The sequence below is a fragment of the Rana temporaria genome, chromosome 12 (assembly GCF_905171775.1).
Source record: "Rana temporaria chromosome 12, aRanTem1.1, whole genome shotgun sequence".
In the NCBI taxonomy this organism is placed as follows: Eukaryota; Metazoa; Chordata; class Amphibia; order Anura; family Ranidae; genus Rana; species Rana temporaria.
Genome location: NC_053500.1, coordinates 112,825,479 through 112,851,873, shown reverse-complemented (window position 1 = coordinate 112,851,873; position 26,395 = coordinate 112,825,479). Strand labels below are relative to the sequence as shown.

The 26,395-nt window shown below is 45.0% G+C and overlaps 1 protein-coding gene across 1 annotated transcript in view; it reads right to left on the bottom strand.

The window, feature by feature from the left end:
• The window catches only part of ZNF335 (zinc finger protein 335), a 133,188-nt gene extending 114,219 nt beyond the window's left edge, over window positions 1-18,969 (bottom strand). Inside the window, exon 1 of the mRNA XM_040330212.1 lies at window positions 18,689-18,969. The gene's annotated coding sequence lies outside the window, so the exon portion shown is untranslated. The remainder of the gene's footprint in view (window positions 1-18,688) is intronic.
• Window positions 18,970-26,395: the final 7,426 nt, after the last annotated feature.

Here is a 26,395-nt window from a genome sequence, read left to right as displayed (position 1 = left end):
AAGTGATCAATTTTTTTTATTTTATTTTTTTCAGTGTAAAAAATTATAAAACTAAATAAAAATAAATAAGAAAACCAAAAAAAAATTTTTTAAAGCGCCCCGTCCCGACGAGCTCGCGCGCAGAAGTAAACGCATACGCGAGTAGCGCCCGCATATGAAAACGGTATTCAAACCACACAAGTGAGGTATCGCCGCGATCGTTAGAGCGAGAGCAATAATTATAGCCCTAGACCTACTCTGCAACTCAAAAAATGCAACCTGTAGAATTTTTTAAACGTCGCCTATCGAGATTTTTAAGGGTAAAAGTTTGACGCCATGCCACGAGCGGGCGCAATTTTTAAGCGTGACATGTTGGGTATCATTTTACTCGGCGTAACATTATCTTTCACAATATATAAAAAAATTGGGCAAAATGTATTGTTGTCTTATTTTTTAATTCAAAAAAGTGATTTTTATCCAAAAAATATGCGCTTGTAAGACCGCTGCGCAAATACGGTGTGACAAAAAGTATTGCAATGACTGCCATTTTATTCCCTAGGATGTCTGCTAAAAAAAAATATATAATGTTTGGGGGTTCTGATAAATTTTCTAGCAAAAAAATTGTGATTTTCACATGAAGGAGAGAAGTGCCAGAATTTACCTGGTGGGCAAGTGGTTAATTTATCTGAGAGTGTATGTCGCTTAACCACTTAAGGACCTCCTCCTGCACATATAGGTCAGCAGAATGGCACAGGCACGTACAGGTACGTCCCCTTTAAGTGCCCAGCCGTGGGTCGCGGGCACGCGTTATATGCCGATAAATACGGTAACCCCCTGGTTGTCACCCAGGCTAGAAATTTTCTCAGGTAATTTTCTCAATTACTATAAATGCTTTCAGTCTGAGAACTGAAAACTAATGCAGTCTCTACTTAGGACTGGTAAACTACAATATATCACATTTTATTCTTGGGTCTACTCATTTAAACTTTTAAAAGCCTCTTACAGCACAGCAGCCAAGACAGAAAATGGGAAAAAAAAAATCTGCATTTCTCAACAGCATTATAAAAATGATCATCAATAGGAGGGGTTACTTCTATTTTAAGAGACAACTTTGCTGGCAATATATCTTATTAACAGACGCTACTAATTACAAATCTAACACAGCAAAGATGATACTGAAAATTCACAGGAAGCTTATCAAAGGTTTTATTTGCAAAACATGTTTTCTCTGCAATCTATTCTTCCCAGATTAACTTGATGTCACTCGGTGCCATGTAATTGCTGTATCACTTCTCTGGAAATTAAATTTGCTTTCTGAACAATATTGTAATCCCTTTGAAGGGGGAATCTTTCATTTGTCAGAAGACGATCGCAAAGATTTTATGGGCCCATCTGAAAACAATTCCAATTTTAACTTTGAACACAAGAACATTCATTCCAAGGAGAATGGTTTACAGGAACACTAAAGGCAGATTTTTTTTTGGTAAAATAACAAACATGTTATACTTACCTCCCCTGTGCAGCTCGTTTTGCACAAAGTGGCCCCGAACCCGGTCTTCTGGGGTCCCTCAGCGGATGTCTCAGCTCCACCTCGCGAGAGCTTTCACCTTCATGCGAGTGAGCTCGCATGGTGGAAAGCTCTTGCGAGCGCACTCTCGTGATACAGCGACGGCCATAGCCGCCGACTGTATCACTCGGCCCCGCCCCCCCGGCGCGCCGCGTCATTGGATGTGATTGACAGCAGCGCCAGCCAATGGCTGCGCTGCTATCAATCCGTCCAACCTAGCCAATCAACGGCCAGGCTGGGAACCGAACAGGATGACGGGGACGCGCGCGGGACTTTCGAGGGGTGAGGTAATTAAAACGGGGGCTCGGGGGCGGTGCTGTCGGAATTTTTTTCACCTTACATAGGATGCATTAAGGTGAAAAAACATTTACCTTCTACCGACTCACCTGTGCGATCGGTGAGTCGGTGACAGGATCCACGGTGCCCCGGATTTTCATGTGACAACACTGAAGAAATGCCAATTTTCTACAATGTAAAGTAGTGAGTGTACAGCTTGTATAACAGTGTAAATTTGCTTTCCCCTCAAAATAAACACACAGCCATTAAATGTCTAAACCGCTTACACCCCTAAGTAAAAATGTCCAAATTGGGCCCAATTAGCCATTTTCCCTCCCCGATGTTATTTGACTCGTTAGTGTTACAAGGTCTCAGGTGTGAATGGAGAGCAGATGTGTTAAATTTGCTGTTATCGCTCTCACTCTCTCATACTGGTCACTGGAAGTTCAACATGGCACCTCATGGCAAAGAACTCTCTGAGGATCAGAGAAAAAAAAAAAAAAAAAAAAAAAGAAGAGGTGTTGCTCTACATCAGGGGTCTCAAACTCAAATTACCTGAGGGCCACAAGACAAGTTTTCATATGCCATGGGGGGCCGCATGCAAACTTTCAAACTTCAAAAACAACAGTACTGGTGTCAGCGAACACATTATTAACCCCCAGCACTGGTGTCAGCGAGCGCATTATTACCACCAGCACTGGTGTAAGTCAGGGTTTGACAAATTTGCTTGGAATCTAGGAGCCAGCTAAAAAAAGTTAGGAGCCAGAAAACGCACCCCGTCCCGACGAGCTTGCGCGCAGAAGCGAACACATACGTGAGCAGCGCCCGCATATGTAAACGGTGTTCAAACCACACATGTGAGGTATCGCCGCGATTGGTATAGTGAGAGCAATAATTCTAGCTCCTCTGTAACTTAAAACATGCAACCTGTAGATTTTTTTAAACGTCGCCTATGAAGATTTTAAAGGGTAAAAAAGTTTGTCGGCATTCCACAAGCGGACACAATTTTGAAGCGTGACATGTTGGGTATGAATTTACTCGGCGTAACATTATCTTTCATAATATTAAAAAAAAAATGGGGATAACTTTACTGTTGTCTTATTTTTTAATAAAAAAAAAAGTGTAATTTTTTCCCAAAAAAGTGCGCTTGTAAGACCGCTGCGCAAATACGGCGTAACAGAAAGTATTGCAACGATCGCTATTTTATTCTCTAGGGTGTTAGGATAAAAAATATATATAATGTTTGGGGATTCTAATTAGAGGGAAGAATATGGCAGTGAAAATAGTGTAAAATCACATTAGAATTGCTGTTTAACTTGTAATGCTTAACTTGTAATACCAACGGCCACCACCAGATGGCGCCAGCTCACATCTGCTGGTAATAACTTGTAATACCAACGGCTCACCACCAGATGGCGCCAGCTCAAAAAAAAAAATGTATTTATTTATTTTTTTGCTCCCCTCACTTCCACCCTGCCTGCGGGCCATTTATAACTGGTACGCAGGCCGCAAATGGCCCGCGGGCCAGTACTTTGAGACTACTGCTCTACATAAAGATGGCCTAGGCTATAAGAAGATTACCAAGAGCCTGAAAAACTGAGCTGCAGCACAGTGGCCAAGACCATACAGTGGTTTAACAGGACAGATTCCACTCAGAACAGGCCTCGCCATGGTCGACCAAAGAGGTTGAGTGCACGTGCTCAGCATCATATCCAGAGGTTGTCTTTAGGAAATAGACGTAATGAGTGTGAAAATAGTAAGTACATCCTTACTAAAGAAAAAGAGCCGCTGCTCCAGGTGTATGATGATAACCTGAGGTGGAATATCTAGTAGAGTGCCAGCCCCGGCCCGACTTCGTGGGAAACTTGTAAGAAAAGAAATGGCTGCACATCCAGGAATTCCGATTGCCTTTTATTGTTCAAAGTGATAACACCAAAGACACCTACATGAGGTCACATAGACGCGTTTCACACAAACATCTTGTGCTTAATCATTACTTAGTCTTGGTAATGATTAAGCACAAGACGTTTGTGTGAAACGCGTATACGTTACCTCGTGTTGGTGTCTTTGGTGTTATCACTTTGAACAATAAAAGGCAATTGGAATTCCTGGATGTGCAGCCATTTCTTTTCTTACACACCCTTACTAAAGGTGATACTGTCCCCTGTTGCAGTAACTACTTCCTGTAGGCATTTTGTATAACTGTCCATCAGTTCAAAGACATTTCGGGCAACTTTTAGTCCTCCCCAATGCTAAATTTGCAATATATATATATATACACAGACATCTATGATCAAACACTAACCTATCTTGCCCTGTAAAGAAGAAATTGGTATACATACCTTTTTTGAAGCAGATCGGGTCCGGTCTCCAGCAGCGGAAGCTCTGCAGAGGACACAGCCAACGACCTTGAAATTATTGGGGAGTGACATCACCCATAGAGTTACTATGGGGCTTCCGTTGTTGGCTGTGTCCTCTGCACCGGCCTCCACAGCAAAGCCGCAGCTGATAGTGTGGGATCGGCTTCAAAAAAGTTATGTATACTGATTTCTTCTTTACAGGGTTAGATAGGTTAGTGTTAGATCATGGATGTCTATATATGTAGAGATTTTAGCTTTAGTGTGCACTTATCCTTTAAGTTGCAAGATATTTGCGAGTGTTCTAGCAATTTTAAAATCCCCATGGGAATCAATTCAGGGCTTTGACTAGGGCAGTTTCTTCTTTTCGAACCATCCCTTGTTGGATTTGCTAGTGTGCTTCAGGATCATTATGGTGTTGAAAGGTTATTTCCAGTTCAACTTCACCCCTTTAGACAGATGGACTCCCATTCCCATTAAGCACTTTGATATGATACAAAATGCTGACTGCAAGTTTCCAAGATCCCAAAGCAACCCCAAATCATTACATTTCCGCCACCATGCATCACAGTTGGTATGCAATTCTCCTGAAATACCATCTATGTTTTGCATCAAACGTATATTGTGACCAGAAAAAACTCTATCTTGATCAGTTTTCAGTGCATTGTTCCAGAGACCTGGTCTTTGCCTATGAGTCCAATGGCATACTATAATCTTGCTCAATTTTTCAAAGGCTTTTTCTGGGCACACCTTTTTTAAAGCAGGTTGATCTGGCACAATCTCTTTCTGATTGCAGATGCATGCACTTTGACCCCAACTCTTACAAGAATTATGTGAACACCCTGGGGATCTTCTTTTAGCATCAAATGATCATCTCCTGGGTTGAATTTGCTGGGCCAGCCAGTCCTTGTTTGGAATCCAACCCATTTGTAGATTATTTTACTTATACATTAGAAGGATTGATTTCTTTATAAATCACCTGCCAGACTAAAAGGGATCCACAAACTTCTTTCTGAGGGCCTTAGAGAGCCCTATTGATCTTTACATGATGAAAACACACATGTCAATAGCAAAGAGAACATCAGACCCTTGATGTCTGAGGTTTAAATAAGACAAGTTACACATGCTTAGTCCCCGAGGAGGTTCTAATTATTGGCATCCAATATGGAAGCATGGATTCTAATTACATGGATTTAAATGTGTTATTAGAAGGGGAACACTAGCTTTTTCCCCCCATACGACTAATCTGAATTTTTGTTCATTTAGATCAGTGGTTCTCAACGTTCTAGTGCTGTGACCCCTTAATAAAATTTCCCAGGTTGTGGGGACCCCTAACAGTAAAATAATTTTCGTAGCGTGGGTTGTCAGCATCCAAGGCAAGACACATAATTTGCACCCCTAACCCAAGGACATTTAGTGCTCCCTGAGTCCTTTCTACTCGTACAGTATTAAAACCCCTTATGGTACATTTTAGGATGTACCCCTCTCTCTTTGTTCTCCTTTCTTTCCCTTTTATCTCTCCCTATCCTAATTTCTTGTTTATTTTTTTCCCCATCCCTCTCTCTAGCCATCATTCTAGCTCTATCTCTTATTATTTCTCCCCCTTTTTCTTTGTCCCCCCCCCTTTTTTACTTTCTCGTCTATGTATTCTCTATTTTTATTCCTTCTCTTACTTCTTGGTTGGGGGGTGGGATGAGTGGCAGTGCTGGCGGGGAGTTGGGATGAGTGGTAGTGCTGTTACTCACTGTGTCCCTGGCTTCACTGTATCTCTGTGGTGTCTCGCAGCAGTGACACCTATGCCGAAATCAGGAGATGGAGTCTCCTCCAGCCCCTCCCACTTCACATTCCTCACCAGTCAGCTGACCTCTAGTCTCTGCCCCCCACCCATGTCGTGAACTGAATGGGTGGCTGTGAAGTGGCTGAGTGGGCTCCCACAGGCTCCAGGGACAGCCCAGGTGGGCTTCCACAGGCTCCAGGGACAGCCTTGCTGGGCAGCCACGAAAAGGCTGGGAGAGTGGTACGGGCTTCGGGAACAACCCAGGATTTGGTGACCCCTGGCAAGTCGTCATTTGACCCCCATGGGGGTCCCGACCCCCAGGTTGAGAACCACTGATTTAGATCATGAAAATACACTATGTACATTTTCACTTCTTCGAGAATATCACCTTTATCTGTAGGCACTGATTGAATCAAGATCTAAAGTTTGTCTGTTGAAAAAGTCTGGAATTATTGGTGGTAAATCATCCACGAGACAGGGACATCCCAGAAAGGTCCAAGAAGGTTTTCTTCTGCCACTTCTTGGTTTACCATTGCTGTTTTCTGGGTCAACTTTTAATTGAGGAACTTATGCCGGAGATATGAGTATATTGATCACTATTTTCCCTCAGATATTATGGGCTCAGGATTACTTGGTATACATAGATGGGGGTCCATATACAACTGGGAGGGCGATTTATGACAGTTAGATACTTCCTTCCTGAAGAGCATTTGGTTCCTCTAGAATTTGTATTTCTTGCCATCTGCTGCACTTTGTTGGTGATGCCCTCCTTGCCCCTGGGTGTCATAAATATGCAATAAAGTCTGGCAGCTTACCTGATCTCCATGTGTTCATTAGAGGCCTGACCCTATAGGGTTCACTACCATGTGGTGCATCCCTGATCACAACGGGGTGCACTTGTCACCTGGCCACAGGTGACCTGACACTGGGTCTGCCTGGGAGATAGTGGAGCTGGCACCAGACTACCATACCATTTTCGATAAATCTAAAACATCTGTATAAAGTATCGTTCAGTCTTGAAGAAGCAAATATTTTCCGTGAAACAAATTGACATCAAGAGGACACTTCACCCAAGCCTCAACACATTCTACACATTTGGAAAATTTGGCAGAAAGTGGTCGAGTGTCCTAATAAATACAGCACCTCATCCCTGAATTTGTTTAAATAGAAGGGGCTTATATAGCCCATTATTGACATCACACATATGCAAGTCTTTATCTCCATGCTATATGTTATTTCAACATGATGTTGATTTCTTCGGAACCTCTTTCTAATAAGTTTTAATTATTCTATTTAGATACATTGGATCCGACCATCACAGCGTCCCTTTTTGTTTATTTTTTCACCCTAAGTATATTTTTGAGGCCACTGGCCCCCTGATAAATACTTTGTTAGAAACTAATCTCCTTTTGGGTTTTTTTTTTCCTCCCCTTGGGGCTCTCTTTATTTGTATTTGATTTCGGTCTCCCTTGTTGCCCTCTACAGCCACGCTTTGGGCTTTATTTGCTCGACTTCAGCCCTCAAGGGGTTCTTCGTTTCTCTGACTGATCTCGTCGGGAATCTGGGGTAGGTTTGAACCGAATTGCAACTAATTTGGGGTTTAGAGCATACTGTATGCGCTGTAGGTCTTTGGGGGTGGATATCCAGGATATGCCTCAGCTGTTTGGCTTTTTTGTCCAGCCATTTATCTAAGCCATGTTATTGTAAATATTGCATTATTATGATGCTTAATATTGTTTTTTGTCATTCTAGAGTTAAAAATTGATTTGGTCACATCGTAATCCCCTGATGAAGCCAATGGTTTGGCGAAACTAGTCGGGAGGACTTGACCGCTGCATACAAGATATTTGCTCCCTTATCAGTACCTTTGTGAACCATCTATACTGCCTTTGTATAGAAATTTTAATAATTCTCTTATTTGTAATTTAATAAACATTTTGTATGAATTTTCTATAATATTTAGATTTTTTTTCTGTGGCACCGTGATAATCCCAATCCTCCTACCCCGAATATTCTACACAAGCTGTATTACTTAAGGACTACTGTGTGATTTTGATTATTTGGGTAGTGAAGTGTTTTCTGTCTATATATGTACGGTTACAAGTTTTTTACGATTGAGTATGACCCATAGGATTTTAACTGATGTATGCAAATAAAAATATATGCTTTTAATTTTGGTATAGTTGTCTGAATTTACCCAAGTTAAAAGGAACCTGCCAGGATAGATATATGGGAACTGCCCATATGGAGACATTCAAAAGTCTGGTGGTCACCTACAACCTGCCATTTGCCAACCATGCACCACTGGGAACTCAAAAAAACAAAAAACTGTTGATTTTTCCCCATAGTACTGAAGGCATTTGCCGACCAAAATACATATATAGTATCTCACAATAGTGAGTACACCCCTCACATTTTTGTAAATATTTTATTATATCTTTTAATGTGACAACACTAAAGAAATGACACTTTTCTACAATGTAAAGCAGTGAGTGTACAGCTTGTATAACAGTGTAAATTTGTTGTCCCCTCAAAATAACTCAACACAGCCATTAATGTCTAAACCACTTGCAACAAAAGTGAGTACATACCCCTAAGTGAAAATGTCCAAATTAGGCCTAATTAGCCATTTTCCCTCCCCGGTGTCATGCCACTTGTTAGTGTTACAAGGTCTCAGGTGTGAATGGGGAGTAGGTGTGTTAAATGTTGGTGTTATCGCGCTCACTCTCTCATACTGGTCACTGGAAGTTCAACACGGCAAAGATCTCTTATGCCGCGTACATGCGATAATTTTTCGGCTTGTAAAAAATTATGTTTTTCCAGCCTCTAGAAAAAAAGCGACTAATGTCATAATTAAAACAACATTTCCCACACATGATCGTTAAAAAAAAAATGCTCTATCAAAGCACGGTGACGTACAACACGTAGGACGGCACTATAAAGGGGAAGTTCCATGCGGATGGCGCTTCCCTTTGAGCTGCTTTAGCTGATTCCGTGTTAGTAAAAGACGATTCACGCTTTTCTGTCTGTTACAGCGTGATGAATGTGCTTACTCCATTACGAACGGTAGTTTTACCAGAACGAGTGCTCCTGTCTCATAACTTGCTTCTGAGCATGTGCGGGTTTTTCACGTCGTTTTAGCCCACACACGGTCATTTTTTACAACCCGAAAAACAACATCGTTTAAAACATCGTTAAAAAATGCAGCATGTTCGAATTTTTTTTTTTGTTGTTTTTCAGAACCCTAAAAATTATGTGAAGCCCACACACGATCATTGTATATGACATTTTTAAAAAACGTCGTTTTTTACAAGCTGAAAAATGATCGTGTGTACGCGGGCATGAGGATCTGAAAAAAAAAATTGTTGCTCTACATAAAGATGACTTAGGCCAGGGGTAGGCAACATTGGGCCCTCCAGCTGTTGTGGAACTACATTTACCATGAGGCATTGCAAGGCTGGCAGTTACAATTACCTCCCAGAGGCATGATGGGACTTGTAGTTCTGAAACAGCTGAAGGGCCCCAGGTTGCCTAGGCTATAAGAAGAGTGCCAAGACCCTGAAACTGAGCTGCAGCACGATGGCCAAGACCATACAGTTGTTTAACAGGACAGGTTCCACTCAGAACAGGCCTCGACATGGTCAACCAAAGAAGCTGAGTGCACATGCTCAGCGTCATATCCAGAGGGTGTCTTTGGGAAATAGATATACGAGTGCTGCCAGCATTGCTGCAGAGGATAAAGGGGTAGGGGGTCAGCCTGTCAGTGTCCAGACTGTACGCCGCACACTGCATCAAATTGCTCTGCATGGCTGTCGTCCCAGAAGGAAGCCTCTTCTAAAGATGATGTACAAGAAAGGCTGTAAACAGTTTACTGAAGACAAGCAGACTAAGGACATGGATTACCGGAACCATGTCCTGTGGTCTGATAAGACCAAGATAAACTTATTTGGTTCAGATGGTGTCAAGCGTGTGTGGTGGCAACCAGGTGAGGAGTAAAAAGACAAAGACAAGCATGGTGGTGGGAGTGTCATGGTCTGGGGCTGCATGAGTGCTGCCGGCACTGGGGAGCTACAGTTCATTGAATGCCAACATGTACTGTGACATACTGAAGCAGAGCATGATCCCCTCCCTTCGGAGACTGGGCCATAGGGCAGTGTTCCAACATGAAAGGACCCCAAAAACACCTCCAAGATGACCACTGCCTTCTAAAGAAGCTGAGGGTAGATTTGATGGACTGGCCAAGCGTGTCTCCAGACCTAAACCCTATTTTTTTTCCATTTTTGTAAATATTTTATTGTATCTTTTCATGTGACAACAAAAACAATTTGTATTATAGTTGTATACTATGCAGGATTGTTTATACTGAATAAAGAAATGATTTACAATAATAAAGTTGAATAGATTTATTTGTGCTTTTCATTATGATAATAAAAAGGTAATTTTATTTTTTTCTATTACCTATTTGATTTGTCTTTTTTTCCCCCATATTCATAAACACCCTACGTTAAGGTGCCTTTTGTTTGACATTATGAACAGATGATATCATAGCAGGATCCACATGTCCCTACTATTTCCACAACCCTAAGGGAACTTTCACACTGAGGCGCTGGGTGCGTTGGCGGTAAAGCGCCGCTATTTTTAGCAGCACTTTAATTTTTTTTTTTGCCGCACTTTTTGGCCACTAGCGGGGCACTTTGCAGGTGGTACCGCCGCGCTGCGCATTGATTTAAATGGGCAGGGGCGCTATAGGAACATTGTACCCAGATAACATTTATATCATTTTTTTGGGTGATATTTAACCCCCACTGAGTTTTTATTTGTTGCTATATCATTTTAAAAAAGGCAGAACATTTTGAAAAACTCTATTGAACATCTGTGGGGCATCCTCAACCTGAAGGTGGAGGAGCTCAAGGTCTCTAACATCCACCAGCTCTGTGATGTCGCCATGGAGGAGTGGAAGAGGACTCCAGTGGCAACCTGTGAAGCTCTGGTGAACTCCATGCCCAAGAGGGTTAAAAGGCAGTGCTGTGTGTTGAGTTATTTTGAGGGGACAGCAAATTTACACTGTTATACAAGCTGTACACTCACTACTTTGTAGCAAAGTGTTGTCACATGAAAAGATGTGTTTCAAAAATATGAGGGGTGTACTCAATTTTATAAGATGTATATATATATATATATATATATATATATATATATATATATATATATATATATATATATATATATATATATATAAAATATTTGGGGGTTACAACAAGACATTTTCTAGCAAAAAATACAAAATTTAAACTTTTAAACAAAAAGCAGCCGAAAAGGCCTGGTCGGTCTTAAAGTGTTAAAATCGAAATCCCAGCTGTAACAAAAACAACTGTCACCATTCAGGATTCTGCAGATGTCGGTTATCCTAGCTTTGGCAATAGGCAAAAAGCTATTTGCACAACTGTTCTGGTTTAAGGGGTTGTAAACCCTTTGAGGTTTTTCATCTTAATGCATTCTATGCATTAAAGGAAAAAAACCTTCTGTAGTGCAGCAGCCCCGCAGAGCCTTTTACTTACCTAAACCTGATCTTTCCAGCCACTGTTTCGGGTCCTCATTGGATAGATTGATAGCAGCAGGAGCCATTGACTCCTGCTGCTATCAATTAAATCCAATGACGCGGGACCGAGTCCTACTGTCTGTGCTGTGTCAATGGACGCAGCAGCAGGACTCGGGAGAGTACCTGCACGAGTGCCCCCATTGAAAACGCTGCTCCGTGGGTGCACTCAAGAAGAGGAGGAGCCAGGAGCGCTGCAGAGGGACCCCAGAAGAAGAGGATCGAGGCCACTCTGTGCAAAACCCTTGTACAGAAGAGGTAAGTATGACAGGTTTGTTATTTAAAAAAACAAACAAAAAAAAAAAAAACTCTACAACCCCTTTAAGTATATGTAGTAGGGAAGTGTGGCTCACGTGCTGGTTTTTCTTGGTTCCAAGTACAGTTTTTGCTAGAGGCAGTGGCGGTTCATCCATAGAGGGCGCTGGAGCGCCGCCCCCTCTGGCTCTCACCGCCACTGAGTCTAATAACATAGATTCATGCATTGCACGAATCTATGTTATTATCGCCGCTGCCGCTGTTCTATTCAGATGGTCGGCGCTCATGTCCGACCATCTGAATAACGGCAGCTGGTTGGCTGTACGGAAGTGCCTATCAGAGCCAACGGCTCTGATAGGCTTTTCCGAGTACAGCCCTCGGGTCCCGGAAGCTTATACAAGGAACGCACTAGGGATGCACTCCTTGGATAAGACTGACAGGCGTCTCAGCCAATCAGCTTGGCCGGTTCTGGCTACCGGTAACCTGATTGGCTGAGACGCCTGTCAGTCATCGAGGGCGGTAGAAGACATCGAGGGATGTGGATGGCTGAATCAATGGGCACAGTGGGGACAATTAAAGGGCACAGCGGCGACATTTAATGGCACAGTGGCTGTGTTTGATGGCATGGCACAGTGGCTGCGTTTGATGGCATGGCACAGTGGTGACAATTAATGGCACAGTGGCTGCGTTTGATGGCATGGCACAGTGGTGACAATTGAAGGCACAGTGGCTGCATTTGATGGGCACAATGAGGCTGCAATTTTTTTTTCTATGGGCCCCCCCAAAAATTTTGAGCACCAGCCGCCACTGGGTAGAGGGCTTTTGGAACCCAAGAAAAGAAGAAAGGCTTTTACTGCAGTGCATCTTCTACATACCTTCACTCAGCCTTAATCTAACCTTTAGAAAGCAATAAAAGTGCCTTTATCAATAATTCCTAATAAGGAACAGCATGGCCATTCTGTACAAGCACAGTGCTCTGTTATTATAACCAATCAGGAGCTTTACATCATTAAAAGGCATATGTCGCCCTTTCATGCCTCTGATTACTGTATTACACCAATGTCATCATCAGACTTAGTGGGCCAGTCCTTTGGAATGTCGGTCAGTCAATCAATAAGTCAATAAACAATATAAAACTCTCGCTAGGAAATGCGACAATAAAGTGATCTGAAATAGATCTGCAGCAGCTACCACAAAGGTGCTAAAACCTCAGAAATGTATAGAATAGATGGACGGTACTTGCAGGATAAGAACACAATAATATAACGTGCCCAAAAACATTAACAGTGACAATAAATCAAAACACATAAAAAAATATTAAATTGCAGTCTAGATTGAAGAGTGCTTAAAGTGGAGGTTCACCCAAAAAATCATTTTTTAACATTAGATTGAGGCTAAGTATGCGAAGCAGAATCGGGTGTTTATTTTAAAATCAATGCTGTACTTACCGTTTTAGAGATCGATGTTCTCCCGCCGCTTCCGGGTATGGGCTGCGGGACTGGGCGTTCCTACTTGATTGGCAGCCTTCCGACGGTCGCATACAGCGCGTCACTAGTTCCCGAAAGTAGCCGAACATCAGTGCGCAGGCGCCGTATAGAGTCGCACCGACGTTCGGCTTCTTTCGGCAACTGGTGACGCTCTGCATGCGACCGTCGGAAGGCTGTCAATCAAATGGGAACGCCCATTCCCGAAGACCATACCCGGAAGCCACGGAGAACATCGATCTCTAAAACGGTAAGTACTGAATTTATTTGAAAATAAACACCCGATTCTGCTTCGCATAATTAGCCTAAATCTAATGTTAAAAAAAAAAAATTCCGGGTGAACTCCCGCTTTAAAAAATAAAGTTTCAAAGAAATAAAGTGTCAGTGTGCCGCGTTCCACTCTTGGGACCCCACCCACCAAAAAGTATGGACCCTCAACTTCGCAGACTGGGGTCAGGAAAACTGATCTGTGTGATCTGATATATGAGGGATCAATTCTCAGAAGCCTCTCTATAGGGGGTGATCTCATGGATCGATGATAACCAGAGGAAAAAAAAAAAAACACACAAAGAGAAACCAATAGTGAAGTACCGCTAATACTCTATGAACTTGCGGGATCAAAAACACCACTCACAAGATAGTTGTATGGAAACAGGCATCAGTGTGAAATCTGGGCCCACCGCTGGACGGTGTGCAATCCACGGAGGGTGGAAGTTGAGTCACTGGTTAGCGGAACCAGAAGTTAACGCGTTTCGCACCTCCTCCACTGTGTCAAAGGACATGACCAATACCAAACTGAAATTATATTTCTGAGATCATTCAGTGGTAGTCCGTATACCTGGGGACTTTTTCAGAACTGGTAAGCCTGAGATTGGGGGGGGGGGGGTGATGTCTAGGGCAAGGGAAGAGAATACCAAAGTGAGGAGTGGTCATATTGTTGTCAGATCGTACCAACACAAAACATTGTGCATTCAAACTGTACATTACCTAGAAAAACTTTAGTCCAAATAGTCAAATAAAATGCACATTGCGTGAGAGAAAAGGAGAAAAACACACATGCTCCGTAAAATAAAAAAGCCAGTTCTCTTTTTTTTGCTGGACGTTTTTGGCAGTTTTCCCGTTGGAAATCCCGGCCGTGTGTACGGGGCATAACGGCTTCTTCATATGGGCGGTGGTAAAAATGGGCGGCTAAACCATGGTTTTAACGCCTGGCCTGGCCTCTACAAATAAGGGCAATTGGGGTAAAACCAACTTGACGGCCGGCTATGGCGCGTCCCACGTTCCGAAAATAGCCGGAGTAGGACTCGGCTCTTCACGGCGCTATACAGAACCTACGCATCAGACTAGAAGCTGACTGCGCAGGCGCCGTATATGTCGGCATCCTATTTCGGCTTTTTTCGGAAGGCAGGATGCGCCATAGCTGGACGTCAATCAAGTAACCCTCTTCATAGGAATGCCCATTTCCCAGCCGGAGTCTGAAACGAAAGTTACGGATTAAACCGTAAGTACAGCTCAAAAAAAAAAAAAGGCATACTGTAGCTGACGCTAGTATGCTCGTTTGTATAGTAGATCAATAAAAAAAATTTTCAGGGTGAACCCCCGCTTTAAAGGGGTTGTAAGGGTAAAAAAAATATTCCCTAAATAGCTTCCTTTACCATAGTGCAGTCCTCCTTCACTTACCTCATCCTTCCATTTTGCTTTTAAATGTCCTTATTTCTTCTGAGAAATCCTCACTTCCTGTTCTTCTGTCTGTAACTCAACACAGTAATGCGAGGCTTTCTCCCTGGTGTGGAGAAAGCCTCTTGAGGGGGGGGGGGGGGGGAGCAGGGGGGGCAGGACACTCTCTTCTTTGCAGATAGAGAAAAGGAGCTGTGTGTTCGTGGCCATCCTGACACTCCTGCTCGCCCCCTCAAGCGGCTTTCTCCACACCAGGGCATTACTGTGTGGAGTTAGAGACAGAAGAACAGGAAGTGAGGATTTCTCAGAAGAAATAATGACATTTAAAAGCAAAATCGAAGGATGAGGTAAGTGAAGGAGGACTGCACTAAGGTAAAGGAAGCTATTTAGGAATTTTATTTTTTACCTTTACAACCCCTTTAAGGTGGGGGCCTTTTCGGAAACCGATTACATTGAATAAACATTATGATGTGATGCCTACAGAGTGCGGGTTTATTCTCTGCCTTACGGACTGCCCGCCGTCGTTATACGTCGTTACTATGAAGAGGGATATCATTGTTATGGTGGCAGCTAGCTGCCATAACTCCGGTATCCACTTCTTCAATGGGTGGTATGCTTTCAGATAAAAGTGGTCTCTGCGCCGGTGTCCTTCACCGCCGGCATGTCCGTTCCCATGTGTGGTATGGAGATGAGTGAGGGGAAGATGGCCCCCACCCGTCTCCATATCATTGCACAGCGGACGCTACGTCAAAACGTCACTTACACCCATAGCTCCTAAAGAGACATTTTTGGGGGGGATTTTTTTCAAACAACATTTTATTTTTATCTTTTTATTGTATTTTAATGTAAATATGAGATATGAGGTCTTTTAAGTGGCTAAAGGGAACTAGTAAAGATATGCAGTTGAGTAAGGGCTTTTTCACACATGGGTCAGTGCTTACCACCCTCTGAGAAGCGATTTGCAGTGGGTCACTTTTCAGAGAGCGGTATGACAGCAAGTGCTCATGAGGCACTATTGCCAGTGCTCTGTGCTTTGTGAATGGCCCAGCAGTGGGGGGAGGAGGGGGCTGAACTTCATGTTGAGGATGCAGCAGCAAAGTCAGCCTCCCCCCCAAAAGGTGCCAAATGTGGTAGTGGGGGGCAAGGAGGCCAACAAGCGGATCTTCCCCTTTTGGGTGCAGCTCCGGTTTAAATCTGTTTGATGTGCAAAGAAAAATATCTGTTCACCCAGCCAGCAATGATGTGAGTTGATAACTTCCTGTACTCTCTGTGTCTGGACTGTTGCAGTGGCACAGTATTTCACATCGGAGACAATCTGGCCTCATACAAGATTTTCTGGCACTTTCCCATACCTGGGATGTGTAACCAGGCCTGGTGCAAGGACACCCTAGGTGAAACCTAATTTTGCCACCCCTTGGCTCCACCCCCTTCATCCTGTCCATGTATCCCTCACCTAATGACTGCTACCATTTTGGGGGTGGAGTCAGTCACCAGTCTGGTGCATGATACGCATGCAGCAGATGTAGGAGCTTAGTGGCGGTGGTGGGCAGCACCAGCGTGGCACCCCTGACTGATGTGCGCTTTAGGCCGGTTCCTACCTTGCCTAAAAGGTAGCGCCGGCCCTGTACAGGGGATATGTACACAGATAATCAAAGCACTGATAATCAGTGCCACCTATCAATGCAGTGTACAGACCCAGGAACACAGCACAAGGATGGGGGGACCCCACCAGAATGGGCACAGCAGGTGTACAGACCCAGGAACTCAGCACAGGTATGGGGGGGAACCCACCATAATGGGCACAGCAGGTGTACAGACCCAGGAACTCAGCACAGGTATGGGGGGGAACCCACCATAATGGGCACAGCAGGTGTACAGACCCAGGAACTCAGCACAGGGATGGGGGGAACCCACCATAATGGGCACAGCAGGTGTACAGACCCAGGAACTCAGCACAGGGATGGGGGGGAACCCACCATAATGGGCACAGCAGGTGTACAGACCCAGGAACTCAGCACAGGTATGGGGGGGAACCCACCATAATGGGCACAGCAGGTGTACAGACCCAGGAACTCAGCACAGGGATGGGGGGAACCCACCATAATGGGCACAGCAGGTGTACAGACCCAGGAACTCAGCACAGGGATGGGGGGGAACCCACCATAATGGGCACAGCAGGTGTACAGACCCAGGAACTCAGCACAGGGATGGGGGAAACCCACCATAATGGGCACAGCTGGTGTAAAGACCCAGGAACTCAGCACAGGGATAGGGGGAACCTACTATAATGGGCACAGCAGGTGTACAGACCCAGGAACTCAGCACAGGGATGGGGGGAACCCACCATAATGGGCACAGCTGGTGTACAGACCCAGGAACTCAGCACAGGGATGGGGGGAACCTACTATAATGGGCACAGCTGGTGTACAGACCCAGGAACTCAGCACAGGGATGGGGGGGGAACCCCTCATAATGGGCACAGTGGGCGTACAGACTCTGGAACTTGGCACAGGGATGGTGAGAACTCCTCATAATGGGCACAGCAGGTGTACAGACGCAGGAACTTGGCACAGGGATGGTGAGAACTCCTCATAATGGGCACAGCAGGTGTACAGACGCAGGAACTTGGCACAGGGATAGTGGAAACTCCTCATAATGGGCACAGACCTGGGAAGACACTTCCAGGCTGCTCCATGTATTGTTGGTAGGAGAGGAGTACAGATCGCTCCCACACACGTAGTGCAGAGCGGCTCCACCAAAAAATCTGCTGCTTATGCCCCAGTGACAGAGCCGCGCCGTCTCCGCAACTCCTCGTGTTTGCCTGTCATGGCAGACTGAGACACCCGGCTCTACACACCGGGTTGTTGTAATTCCCACACCAGAGCCATGTAAACAGCACCTACAGTTGCGCCCTAGGCGGCTGCCTAGTCCGCCTAGTACTGGCCCTGTGTGTAACCTGCTATACAATTTCATGGCTGTACACAGCCATAGTTTGGCGACCGCCTGTTCTTTTGTGCGTCAGCATTTACCTGGGCATATAATGTATTTCCCAAACTAAAAACCTCTATATTGGGAGGTGCTGGGTACGCGCATGCGTTGGGAAACGCTGATGCACAGCAGCACTGGCGTTTACATGACTAGATCCGCATACTACCATTCACTTGTACAGCCGGCTGTGACTTCCCAGGCATGGGACAGAGGCGGCCACTTTATGCTAGGCAGAGAAAATGCCCGCAGATGCCCACATGGCCTTCCTTTTATGGCGTGTGTCGTGCATCAGTGTACATTTTCCCATCAGTACTGAACATTTTATATATATAGCACAATCACACTTCTATGGAGCTGCATTGTCTGTCTATGTGAGTATATAAAAGATAGCACAGTCTGTACTACTTGCAGCCTAAGTACTGCTTGTTAGGAGAATGGGGAGATTTGAACCCAGAATCTGGTCAAACGTTCAGTTTTAATGTGACTTCAGCGGGCAAATAAGGTCATGAGCCATCCCCCCTCCACAGCCCTCACTGTCCCTCTGTATACACAGAACCCACACTCAGGAAGCCTGTTCCCTTACTCCCTCTGGGGTCCTCTCCTCTGGGCTGCCCTTGTACTGCCTGCCTTCAGCCGCCATCTTGTTCATAACATGCGGGATATATTCGGCCCAAAGCCTGACAGAAACACACAAACAACCTTTGCAAAACATAATTTTCTCCGTTTCCTAACCTTTTCTCCGCCAGAAAGTCCCCGGTTTCCGTCCCGTCTCTCCGGCCAGCACTGGGCGCGTTATTCACGCCGGCACCTTCGCGGCCACCATGGTATCAATGCGCGCACCGGATCTTTTAAACCTCGTGCTCCGTTTTTATTTTGTTCATATCATGCAAATGAGCTCCAAAGAAACTGCGTAAGGTACATTATTTCACCGTCATAGATGGCATTTCTGTTCGTTTACAATAAGGAGAAAGGACTACATTTGGTCATGCGGCGGAAGGCTACAGTAGGTCCTCACAAGCGAACTAGGAAGTGTTCGTGATGACGTAATCGCTGACTGATAGCAGGGCGGCCATGATTGGTGCGGGCAAGGGTGATTCTGAGTCAAGGTGGAATACCTAAAATTTGAAACTTTCATTTTACTTTATATTGAAAATGATTCTATATTAATTTACACACACAAATTGGTATTTCATGTGTGAATTTTGCTGCTTGCCAGAGTTTCATTATTTAATGAAATCCAAACTTTCAGATTAATCCTCCAGCAATTTTTTTTTAATCTGTCCATCTATTAAATCTTCTGCTCTTGTTTTAACTTTGGATAGCAAAACTTTTTTCCTGACAGTAAATACCTTTTACAGCCCACATCCTGTTTCCTCTCTCGCTCACTCTTGTGAGAGTTTGCCAGGAAGGGAGGGGGATGAATTATAAGAGGGCCAATGAGAGCTGCAGAGCTGGAGACGTGCCTCTGGTTGTCTGTGTAAATCCAGGAAGTGGGCAGGCAGCAACTTCAGCTGCCCACAGTTAAAATGGATGCAGCCAGACTTAGTGGAGGGAGATTTCTGCAGCATATTTGGAAAGTACAGAATCACAGTATACATAAAATGATATAGAAAATGGTTGGAGGGAAGCTTCAGAATGGCATAAATATTTTTATGTGAGCAGACTGCAGGTCCTCTTTAAGGGGAAAACTTTATTTTTGATAGAGTAGAGAGAGGGATTAGAACCCCCGTCGGCTTTTTTTTTTGCTGTTGCCGTCTTTGTCCCTGTTTAATTTGTCCTGTTTACCCTTATCACTGAGATTCATTTCCTGTTTTGGACTGGGGAAGGGAAATCTCCCCAATGGGGCACAAATAGCAAAAAAATAAAATGCCTTTAGTTCTGTTGCTAACTGCCTAACTATAAATGTATGTCATTAATTTGACGTTAAATACCGGGATTATGGCTAGCTGCCGAAAGCCCGGTATATTTATTTACAAGAGGTGGCCAGCTTTTATATTAGAGTGGTCCCATTGGTGCATTCAAGATCACTTTTATAGGCAGAGGTGCCCCTCCCGCCACTTACCAGTTGCCTAGGGTTGCCACGTCATCACATCAAACCAAAAAACAATTATAAAATACACAGGTTCTGTGGCTGATTAAGGTGGTAAATAAACTCACTTGGTGCCTTATCTGCATTAAATTAGCCCCAGAACCTGTGTAAATAACATGTGTTTGGTTTTAAAGAGGTGAGGTGGCAACCCTACGGTCGTCCACCCCCCCCCAAAAGCCAATTCTTCTGATGCCTGGGCAGGAAGCCGAGTGAGGGCAAGATAGCCCTCACTCAGCTCTATGCCCTTGGAGGACCGGAGCGACGTCTGATGTCACTTCCACCTCTCAGGCTTCAAGGTTTTTTCCCCCCCCTTCTTAACCACTTAAAGGGGTTGTAAAGGTAAATGTTTTTTCACCTTAAGGCCTCATTCACACAGACGGACCATTCAGGCCTGCCTGTCAGTTTTGACGGCGGACCAGAACGGCCGCTCCATGTATCCCTATAGAGCGTCGGATGTCAGCTGAGACATGTCCGCTGACATCCGACCCGATCCGCTAAAAACAGACGTATGGGGACACGTCTCCATCCGTCCATATTGGATCGGGTAAGATCTGATGAAAACGGACATGCTGTCCGTTTTCATCAGATCGCTCCATAGGAGACAGCTGTGCCCGACAAGCCCCTCCCCGCTCAGTGAGCAGAGAGGAGCTTGTCATCCGTCGGCTGAGCAGAGATCTGCGGACTGATCTCCCACTGAGCTGGCGGGAGCAGGCGGACTCCATAGCGACGGAGTCTGCCTCGTGTGAACAAGTGTTTTCTCACTGTGGGGGAGGTGCTTTTACTAAGGGAAGGTATAGATCCCTGTAACTGCTTTGTAGGAACACAGGATCAATGTCTTCCATATTGAAAGAATGGCGATCTGTCTCTGTACAAACACTTTAACCTACAGGTAAACCTAGATTAAGGCCTACCTGTAGGTGCTCGAAATATCTCCTAAACCTCCAGGGTTTAGGAGATATTTACAATAATGACGGCACAGGCGCACTTTAGAAGCGGCTATTGTGCCGTTTCTAAAGGAGGTCATGACGTGACTGCACTCCTGTGATCCATAGGAGAAGTAAAGCCAAACAAGCTTTGGCTGTACGTCTCCTCTAATAACAATTCACATAGAAAAACCTCCACCAAACCAAGGGTTAAAATTGACAACGTTGTCATATGCAAGCCTAGCAGCTGTTCACATCACGCATTCACACACACACACATACTTCCATTGATTGTAGACCGGGGTATAGGGGCTATTTTGAATTACTCCAAGACAATAGCAGTGATTAACCACTTACCCCCCGGAACATATTGCTGCCTAAAGACCAGAGTACTTTTTGCGATTCGGGACTGCGTCGCTTTAACAGACAATTGCGCGGTCGTGCGACGTGGCTCCCAAACAAAATTGGCGTCCTTTTTTTCCCACAAATAGAGCTTTCTTTTGGTGGTATTTGATCACCTCTGCGTTTTTTATTTTTTGCGCTATAAACAAAAATAGAGCGACAATTTTGAAAAAAATGAATATTTTTTACTTTTTGCTGTAATAAATATCCCCCAAAAATATATAAAAAAACATTTTTTTTCCTCAGTTTAGGCCGATACGTATTCTTCTACATATTTTTCGTAAAAAAAATCGCAATAAGCGTTTATTGATTGGTTTGCGCAAAAGTTATAGCGTTTACAAAATAGGGGGTATTTTTATGGCATTTTTATTAATATTTTTTTTACTAGTAATGGCGGCGATCAGCGATTTTTTTTTCGGTATTGCGACATTATGGCGGACACTTCGGACATTTTTGACACATTTTTGGGACCATTGGCATTTTTATAGCGATCAGTGCTATAAAAATGCATTAGATTACTATAAAAATGCCACTGGCAGTGAAGGGGTTAACACTAGGGGGCGGGGAAGGGGTTAAGTATGCCTGGGTGTGTTCTTACTGTGGGGGGGGGGGTGGCCTCACTAGGGGAAACACTGATTTTCTGTTCATACATTGTATGAACAGAAAATCAGCATTTCCCCTGCTGACAGGAACGAGAGCTGTGTGTTTACACACACAGCTCCCGTTCCCCGCTCTGTACCGAGCGATCGCGTGTGCCCGGCGGCGATCGCGCCCGCCGGGCACACGCACGGGAGTCGGGGGCGAGCGGGGAGCGCGCGCGCGCGCCTCCGGCGGCGCGCACGCGCCCCCTAGTGGCGGCTATACGATAGGACGTATAGCTACGGGCTCTCGCCCAGGAGAGCCGACCTGCCGCCGTATAATGACGGTGCGCGGTCGGCTACTAGTTAAACATTAGTTTAAACATTAGCATAGCCGCTGACTGTATCACTCGGCCCCGCCCCCCGGCGCGCCGCGTCATCCACTGTGATTGACAGCAGCGCCAGCCAATGGCTGCACTGCTATCATTCCGTCCAGCCTAGCCAATCAACAGCCAGGCTGGGAACCGAAGAGGATCACGTGGATGCGCGCGGGACTTTCGAGGTGTCAGGTAAGTAAAACGGGGGTTCGGGGGGGGGGCGGTACCGTCGGATGCATTAGGGTGAAAAAACATTTACCTTTACAACCCCTTTAAGTCCCTCTATTCACTCCAAATCTCCATAGAGGACATGGATGATAAACAGTGTAGCACACCACTGTAGGGACTGCTGATGAACTTGGATCCCCCACTCCTGCACAGCCAGACACACCGACTCTTGACAAGCACCCAGAGTCAGAAAACAGTCAGAGTCTGTTCACACAGGGGCGACTTGGTATCCGTCTTGAAGTCGTCCCAAGTCGCGAGGTTCAGAAAATAAATGGAAGTGAATGGAGCCGTCTTAATGTACACTACTGAAGTCGCTCCGACTTCAGAAAATTTTCCTGTACTACTTCAATCCGACTTCTAGGCGACTTTTACCCATTGATTTCAATGGAAGTCTTAACTGAAGCAACAATACAGGAAGAGAAAATAGTTTTCTCAGTCAAACCCCTCCCTCCCACAGAGCTGATTGTTTTTTGATTGGCCTGTCCTGGAGGTGACTTGAAGTCGCCTTGTAAGTCACCCCAAATCGCGCTGTGGTGAACATGCTCTATTTTTTCGCATAGTTTTTCATGCTGTCGTTTTTGACGTTGTAAAAAACGGTCGTGTGTAGGCTTTAACGACGTGAAAAAAACGCACATGCTCAGAAGCAAGTTATGAGACGGGAGCGCTCGTTCTGGTAAAACTAGCGTTCGTAATGGAGATAGCACATTCGTCACGCTGTAACAGACTGAAAAGCACGAAGACTGAAAAGCACAAAGACTGAAAAGCGTGAATCGTCTCTCACCAAACTTTTACTAACACAAAATCAACAAAAGCAGCCCCAAGGGTGGCGCCAATCCGAATGGAACTTCCCCTTTATAGTGCCGTCGTACGTGTTGTACGTCACCGCGCTTTGCTAGAGCATTTTTTTTTCACAATCGTGTGTAGGCAAGGCAGGCTTGACAAGAATCGGATTGAAAAAAAAAATGTTTTTTTCTAGACCATTTAAAAATGGTTGTGTGTACGCGGCATTACACTCCAGGCTAACTTTCCACACCAGCCCACCCAGCTGAATCTCAGGAGATCTCTCAAGGAAGGATGAAGACTTAAGCACACCACTGTCTTCAGGGAGACTGGCTACAAGTGGCAGTCTCCCCCTTGTTAGTGCCCAATAGTGTTAACTACTCACTCTGTCCTCTTTCTTGCTCCTGTGCCTCCAGAAAAGCCTCCTCCTGTGTGTATTAGGCAGGATCCTTCCAGCATACGAGCCCCGGCAGGACACCTCCCAGACTAGGGGGCACCCCTGAGGGCCACCAACAGCCTCCTTGACACTGCATCTCCATCTTCCACCTGGCTGCCCCTGCTGGCATGGCTCATGTCTATTTATGGAGTGGATTCAGCTCCCTGCCAGCCTACCTCTGAGGATTGGCTCAGGCCCCATAAATATTCAAGACAGCTCCTCCTAACCTACCCACTAATTCTAGAATATTCTCCAACCTTCTAGACCAGGGGGAGGTATCAGAGAGCTGCCTGGATGTGTCACCCAGCCCTAAACCTTAGTAAATCCTGACCCAGATTCCATAACTTAGGCTTAGCCCTGAGCCAAACTATAATTTTCCTACTCTTACATCTAGCCCACACTAGAGAGTGCTACAACAGTATAAATACAATTCAGTCACTGTGGTTAAAGAGCACACAGGTTCCAGTCCTCTGTTCCTGGGCCTGCCGCGGTGTAATGACAGTGGCTGGTCGGCAATCGTAAATTGTAAAAGGTTTTAATCCTTTCTAAAATATATATATTTTGGCTTTAGATACAAAAATAAGCCTGCTGCCTATCAGTGTTTATTTCTTCGATAAAAATATTTTTGTCACCTACTTTTTTTCAGTGACATAAACTAAAATAAAATAAAATTTGAATTAAGTCAATTGATGAAAACTATGACGAAAATCAATCCCAATTTTTGGCAACAAACGAAAACAGAACGAAAACATGAGGGAGGAATGTTTATCCACCTGATCTTCCGCTTTCATCAAAGCTCCGCCTGTCTGACTCCACAAATCTTTTCCCTTTCCAATGCAGTTCCACACATTACATTCATTTACAATATATATCTTTGGTGCCCTCTACTGGCCTTTATAAATCAGCAGCACAATTCCATTCCCAGCCTATAATAATAGCACATTAACAGCTTCCGGGCCAGCCGCCGCAGTTATACTGTGGCAGGTTGGCTCCCCTGCATGAGCTGTCATAGCTGTACGTCGGCTCTTTAGAACGGGCACCCGCAATCACCTGTGACAGAGTGAGAACCGGGATCTGTGTCTGTCAGGGGAGAGGAGACAGATTGTGTGTTCCTACTAAGTAGGAACAACGATCTGTCTCCTCCTCTAGTTAGCCACATTTCACCCACAGTTAGAACACACATAGGGAACACAGTTAACCCCTTGATCGCCCCCCAGTGTTAACCCCTTCCCTGCCACTGACATTTATACAGTAATCAGTGGCTATTTATAGCACTGATCACTGTATAAATGTCAATGGTCCCAAAAAACTGTCAAAAGTGTCCGATTTGTCACATTTGACAAATCAGACTCTTGAACAATATATCAGATGTTTCACGTCCTTTGTACAGGATGATTGGGTGTCCTTGCTACCTTTAGCGGAGTTCACCTACAATAATGCCAACCATTCATCCACTGGGCAATCCCCCTTCTTTGCTAATTACGGCTTCCATTTAACATTTTTACCTGACTTTCTTCCAGAGTCTCCAGTTCCGGCGGTACAGAGTACAGTGGATTTCCTCAGCCAGTGACTAAGGCCCAAGTGGACAGTAAGAAAGCCTTTGACAGGAAGAGAAGAGGGGAATTGGACCTACAACCGGGTGATCAGGTATGGCTATCTACAAATAACCCTTAGGTTGGCCTGTCCGTCAAAGAAGTTGGCACCCAAGTTCTGGGGCCTTTTCCAGTAAGAAGAAAAATAAATGAGGTATCGTACGAGTTATACTTACCTAACTCTCTAAAAATGCACCCAGTATTTAATGTCTCATTATTGAAGCCTGCAGTAACTGATCCCTTTCCTGACAGGGGCGCTAGACCATCAGAACCAGTTTTGGTTGACGGAAGCGAGGAATACGTGGTGGAGGTCATCCTTGATGGTAGGAAACAGCAAGGGTAAACTCAATTCCTTATCAAGTGGAAGGTGTAATGCCAGGAGGACAACTACTGGGAACCTGAAAGCAACATCCATGAAAAGAGGTTAATCTCTGCCTTTTTTCTTGCCCATCCTGACAAACAAGCCTGGTTAGGCATCTGGAGGCTGCCCCTTGGGTGGGGGGGGCAATGTCAGGGACCTGCTGGTACAGAACGAAGGCTCTTGCGTGCACGCATGCACACACACGTTCCTGTACAGACTAGACAATGGCACCTATGCGTGCCTGTGCGCCGGCGTGCCCGGGGGCATGGCTGAGAGGTCGCTGTTGATACAATGAGGGAAATATGGAGGGAGAGGTAACTCTACTAACTGTTTATTGTTAGCTAACTTACACCGTCGTAGGAGCGCGGATCCTCTCCCCGTCACAGTCTGACCCCATACGGGGTGTCGGAAGGAGGAGAAAAGCACTCTAGTTGTTAAGGCCCCATACACACGGTCGGACCAAACCGATGAGACTGGCCCGTTGGACCGTTTTCATCGGTTCACCTCTGAAGTGGCCGTACGGCCTGATATGTGTACACACCATCAGTCCAAAATCCGAGCGGGTCAGAACGCGGTGACGTCAAACACACGACGTGCTGAATAAAACGAAGTTCAATGCTTCCAAGCATGCGTCGACTTGATTCTGAGCATGCGCGGGTTTTGAACCGATGCT